The sequence below is a fragment of the Mirounga leonina genome, unplaced genomic scaffold (assembly GCF_011800145.1).
Source record: "Mirounga leonina isolate KUSES-001 unplaced genomic scaffold, KU_Mleo_1.0 Mir_224, whole genome shotgun sequence".
Taxonomy (NCBI): domain Eukaryota; kingdom Metazoa; phylum Chordata; class Mammalia; order Carnivora; family Phocidae; genus Mirounga; species Mirounga leonina.
In genome coordinates this window covers 4,421,516-4,427,449 of record NW_023270615.1, presented here as the reverse complement: position 1 = coordinate 4,427,449, position 5,934 = coordinate 4,421,516, and positions in this window count along the sequence as shown.

Here is a 5,934-nt window from a genome sequence, read left to right as displayed (position 1 = left end):
CTCTTACTAACAGTGAAGATCTGAGGTCTGCCAACTGCCGGCGATCTCGAAAGAGGATTCTCCGATTGACTTTTGAGAGGATTGCGCCCTTGACTGACATCTTTACTGCAACCATGTTAGAGATTCTGAGCCACAGTGACTCAGCTAGGCCAGTCCTGGATTCTTGCCCATCAAAATCTGTGTGAGTTAATACATGTTTTTTGTTTTATACTCCTAAGTTTTGGGGTAATTTGTTATGCAGCAATAGAAAACTAGTATGTTGTAATCTATGTACACACATACCTATATTTATGTGTATATACATCTACTTAAACCAAAGGTATCTTGATACTTTTTGACTCTTTAACTTAAATGCGTTGCTATTTCATACATCAAGCAATCTGCTTTTTTTTTTTTTTGAGTAGTCCTGTATTAATTTTTGGTCATTAGCATTTTATTCTGAGACAATTTTTTGGGGGGGATGAGGGGAGCATTGTCTATCTTTTTTATATTGCTTTATAAGAAATTGTTATATATGTTATATTTCAATTATTTTTCTGATATGTTGAGAATATTGTTTCCCAGTCGACTGCTTATTTGGTTTATAATACCATTGTCAAACAAATGTTTGTGTTAGTTAGATACTTTTGATGCTCTTAATTTTAAAATTTTCTTTAGACTTTTTGGATTTTTATAATTCCTTTTTTTTTCTTTTTTAGAGAGAGAGTGGTGGGGGAGAGGGCAAAGAGAGGGACAGAGAGAATCTTAAGCAGGCTCCCCGCGAGGCATGGGGTTCCATCTCACCACCCTGAGATCATGACCTGAGCTGAAATCAAGAGTCAGATGTTTAACCGTCTGAGCCACTCAGGTACTCCTATAATTTTAAGAAGGCTTCATTGCCTCTAAGTTTACAAAGCTTCTGTTTTAGCTTTTTTGCTGTTTAATCATTATTAATTTCTAATATTCCATTTCTTTAATGTTAGACTCTGTTTCTGTATTTTTTTCTTAAATCGTAAACTCATCTGTCTATTCTTTTATAAAATAAGCATGCTTTATCTTTATATTCACTAAGAAAATTAAATTCATAACTTTATGACTTTTATTTTGAAACATTTATTTTGAAAAGTTTCTCTTTTATCACTGGAATTGTTTTAACTTATTCATCTCATTAGATTTTACCGTTTTAGAGGATAACATAATGAGATAAAAGATTGTATCTTTTAAAATACTTTTGGGTGCCTGGGTGGCTCAGTTGGTTGGGCGACCGCCTACGGCTCAGGTCATGATCCTAGAGTCCCGGGATCGAGTCCCACATCGGGCTCCCTGCTCCCCGGGAAGCCTGCTTCTCCCCCTCCCACTCCCCCTGCTTGTGTTCCCTCTCTCGCTGTTTCTCTCTATCAAATAAATAAATAAAAAAAGGAAAACTCTGAAGAAAATATGACAAAATATTAGTAATTAAAGCCCACCTGGTGAGTTTACAGATGTTATATTGTGCTCTAGACTTTCCTCTATGTTTAAAAGAGCTCATGGTAATAGCAGCAATAATAAAAGAGAGATCAGCCCCCAAAAGCAGATTCTTTGGAACAGTGTTTACAATACTTCACAATATTTAAGATAGTACTTGAATATAGGTTTTTAATGGTGAAAAGGAAAGCTTGTGGGGGAAAAAAATCCTTCAAATGAGAGAGAAATGATGAATCTAGCTAATAGTCTGAAATCATAACTTCTTGCTACAGAGACATTTGATTATGTGTTGCCTAATTTTTTTCACCTTGCTTGGTTAGGAAAATAATAAGCTCTTACTACGAGGAGAATGGCTGCAAAATATCAACTTAGTATTCACAGGTTTTATTCTAAAAAGGAGGAGGATATAATGCAACACAAAACCCTTCGTGGGCCATAAACCCCTCATTTGGGGGCAGGTGGAGTTTTGACCTGTGAATGTATGAGACTAATTAAGGCTTTCTAAAAAAGACTCCGGAGAAGAGATTTCACAGAGCACTCAATCATGGAAAGGGTCCAGAAAATTAGGGGGAAAGTAGAGAAAATGAAAGTGGAAATGTATATGGCTCATTGAAGCTAGGCATCTATGTATAGGGTTATCTTTTGTAGATACCTGAATCAAAATATTTTTCAGGGGGTTCCTGGTTTCAACGTGACTTGCACTGACTTAAGTCTGTTAGTGACTAGAACTGTGGATAGGTACTATTAGGTGGGAAATTTTTATATTGTCTTCAGGTGATTCTCACACTTTAGAGTGCACCAGAATCACCTAGAAGGTGTGTTAAAATATAGATCACTGCTCGCAGGCCAGTGTTTCTGACTTGGTGGGTCTGGGGTGGGGAGCTAGAATTTGCATTTCTAAGTTTCCAGAAAACCACACTTTGCGATGCTTTAGTAGATGCTCTTGGTGTCCAACGAGATCCTCTTTCCCAGCTGGTGCAGCCCTTCCCCTGCTGTTCACAACATATACCTGCAAGCTTCCCCAGAAAATTGCCCGTAGCTGATGGAGCTGCCTTCATAGAGATGCCTGGAAAGTTGCCAGCCTCCTTCCCACCAGCCTCTCCTCAGTGCCTCCAACAGTGAGCAACTGACTGATTGGGGCAGGCCAAAGCCTGGCCCCTTTCCTTAATTAAGGGAGGACAACTCTTCAATGTAATCTGTGGCCCAGAGGGGTCCCCTCCTGCAGCCCTCTTGCTCCCAAGGCTGCTTCTCTTTCTTTATCCTGCTTCCTTCACTCTTTTGTAGGTTTTTCATAAAAAAATAAACCCTTAATAAATATCTGGTGTCTAAATCCCTATCTTTGACTCTGCCTCTAGGGTACCCCAGCCTAAGACAATAGGCAAAACATAGACTTTGAGTTTTGGGGCTTGTCTTAAGTTGTGTCTGCTCTGAAGCCTTGTAGGTTCAAATAAAAGCTGTTTACTGAGATCTGTTCTCTGCTTAATTGTTCCTTCTCTGTCATTAAACATTAATACTTGAAAAAGTTTCTATGCACTTGGCAAGCAGGGCTATTGTGTTCAAGACACATTTTAAAGACCAATGCTGCTTTGTTCAACTTTAAACATTTTTAGTTCCAACTGATTGAAAATTGGAAGAAACTATGAAGCTGATCAGGCCAAATTTTAGCTATGGAAAAAAGTTAATAAGGTCATGTTAACAACTCTTGAAAATCAGGAGGTGAAGAGATGTGTGCTTATGATGGAAATGATGGAAATGACTAGCAGGGGTGGGGTGGTCAGATTTATGGGAAGCAGGGATGCTCAGATTGGATGTTATATAAGACTGATGAATCACTGGGCGCCTGGGTGGCTCAGTTGGTTAAGCGACTGCGTTCGGCTCAGGTCATGATCCTGGAGTCCCTGGATCGAGTCCCGCATCGGGCTCCCTGCTCGGCAGGGAGTCTGCTTCTCCCTCTGACCCTCCCAACCCTCCCCCCCTCATGTGCTCTCTCTCTCAGTCTCTCTCTCTCAAATAAATAAATAAAATCTTAAAAAAAAAAATGACGAATCACTGAACTTTACCTCTGAAACTAATAATACACTATATGTTAATTGTATTTAAATAAATAAAAAACTCCAGGGGTGCCTGGGTGACTCAGTTGTTAAGCGTCTGCCTTCGGCTCAGGTCATGATCCTAGGATCCTGGGATCGAGCCCTGCATTGGGCTTCCTGCTTGGCGGGAAGCCTGCTTCTCCCTCTCCCACTCCCTTTGCTTGTGTTCCCTCTCTCGCTGTGTCTCTCTCTGTCAAATAAATAAAATCTTAAACAACAACAAAAAAACTCCCAAAAAAATGTATTTCTAGCCACCTCACACTCTATGAGACCTGACTGTCACTAGCTGTCATTGATAGGCCTTCCCCTACCCGCCAACTCTCTCCAGGCATGGGTGGGTGATGCTAAAAAGTCTTCCGTGACTTCACATGGAAAAGAGAATTGGGGCCTTTGCATTATTCTCCTTCAAACCAAGTACCGTTTCTCTAGTTTGCGATGGCAATGGCCCCGCTTGATGTCAGAAAATCCTGTGGCGAGTGGGTGTTGACTTGATGTTTGATCCTGCCAAGGTTTAGGTCTGTCTTGGTTCTGCCCTTGATCAAGGGCAAGTTTTTATCAGTTCTGATGGCCTCAGTTTCTTCTTCTTGTAAATGTGAGTGAATGAGATAATGTTTATAAGCCTGCTCTAGGTTTCTAGGCCCATGCTAAGTGCTTATTTTCCTTACTATATTAGATTCTGTCCTATTCCTTCCTTACCTGTAAAGTAAGTATATTAGCAGGTGTCTTTCCCGGTAGGCTGTTTTGATGACCAATTCTAGTAGTCTGCATTCCTTTATCCCTTTGATTTTTAAGGGAGCTGGCTTGCACTGGGGAAGAATCTGGCCACACAGGTTATCAGTGGCTTGGCAATTTTCTGATGAAAGATGAGAGTGATAAGTTCAAAGTATGATTAACTCTGGGACTGTGAACAAAATGATGTAACCGCATAAAAAAAACAAAACCCAAACGAGAAAACAAATACCCTCTCTCAAGAATTTGTAAATTGAGGGCGCCTGGGTGGCTCAGTTGGTTGGGCGACTGCCTTCGGCTCAGGTCATGATCCTGGAGTCCCTGGATCGAGTCCCGCATCGGGCTCCCTGCTCGACAGGGAGTCTGCTTCTCCCTCTGACCCTCCCCCTTCTCATGGTCTCTATGTCATTCACTCGCTCAAATAAATAAATAAATCTTTAAAAAAAAAAAAAAGAATTTGTAAATCGAAACAGCAATAAAGTTTCCAAACCAGTTATTCTGGTCCATATTCAGTCACTTGATTTCATTCCTTAATCTGTCCTTTTTATCACCAAAGGTATTTTTTTTTTTTTCCTAGAGAGGAGGAAAGGGGAAGGGGCAGAGGGAGAGAAAGAATCTTAAGTAAGCTCCATGCCCAGAACAGAGCCTGAAGCGGGGCTCCATCTCACAACCCCAAGATCATGACCAGAGCCGAAATCAAGAGTGAGATGCTTAACAGACAGAGCCACCCGTCACCAAAAGTATTTTTAAAGAACGCTACACCCTTTTGATCTCCCTGGGCAGCAGTGGTTTGACATATGTTTTCCTGGCAAATGATGATGCAGACTCGGGGAGCCGGGGTGGCTCAGTCGGTTGAGCATCCTATTCTTGATTTTGGCTCCTGTCATGATCTCAGGGTCATGAGATTGTAGGGCTCCCCGCTCAGGCCGAGTCTGCTCCCCCTCTCCCTTTCCCTTTGCCCCTCCCCCCACTTGCACACACACTCTCAAATAAATAAATAAATAAATCTTTAAAAAAAATGATGCAGGCATAGCTCGCATTTAGTTTACCTTGGTAATCAAAGGCTAACAGAAGTTATGAAACAGTTCTCTCAGACGCTAGAGCTCACACAGTACAAAGCCAAAGAATCAACTCTCACATGTGTCATTTTTGAGGTAACATGAGGGCATGTACACTTTGGCCTTCATGCCTTGCCAGCCATGGTTTCCCTTTAGGTACTTCATCTGGAACACAAAATAGACCATAAAGTCAGTGGTCGTCTCAGCTTCCTAGCAGGGGCATGAAGGGATCCCAGAGCAGAGCAGTGGAAATAGATTCATACTCTCCATTAATCTGTGTCTTGAATTCTAAGAAGCCCTAACTCCAGAGGTGTAAAATAAATCAGAACAAATTAATTAGCACATTCTACTGCAATTAGATTCAAGTTCAGCCTTCCGGGCAAGGGAATTCAATACAACAATATGTGTTGAATTAGGTATTTGGAGGCAACACTGACACGAGGAAGATCTTTTGCTTGTGTCTTAATCTAGTGATGGAGCTGGATACACACAAAATCTCTTAGGTTCACAATGTCTGAGGCAAAGGAAAGTGGAATATTTACTTTTCTTCTTTCTTTCTTCCTTTCTTCCTTTCCTCCTTTCCTCCTTTCCTCCTTTCCTCCTTTCCTCCTTTC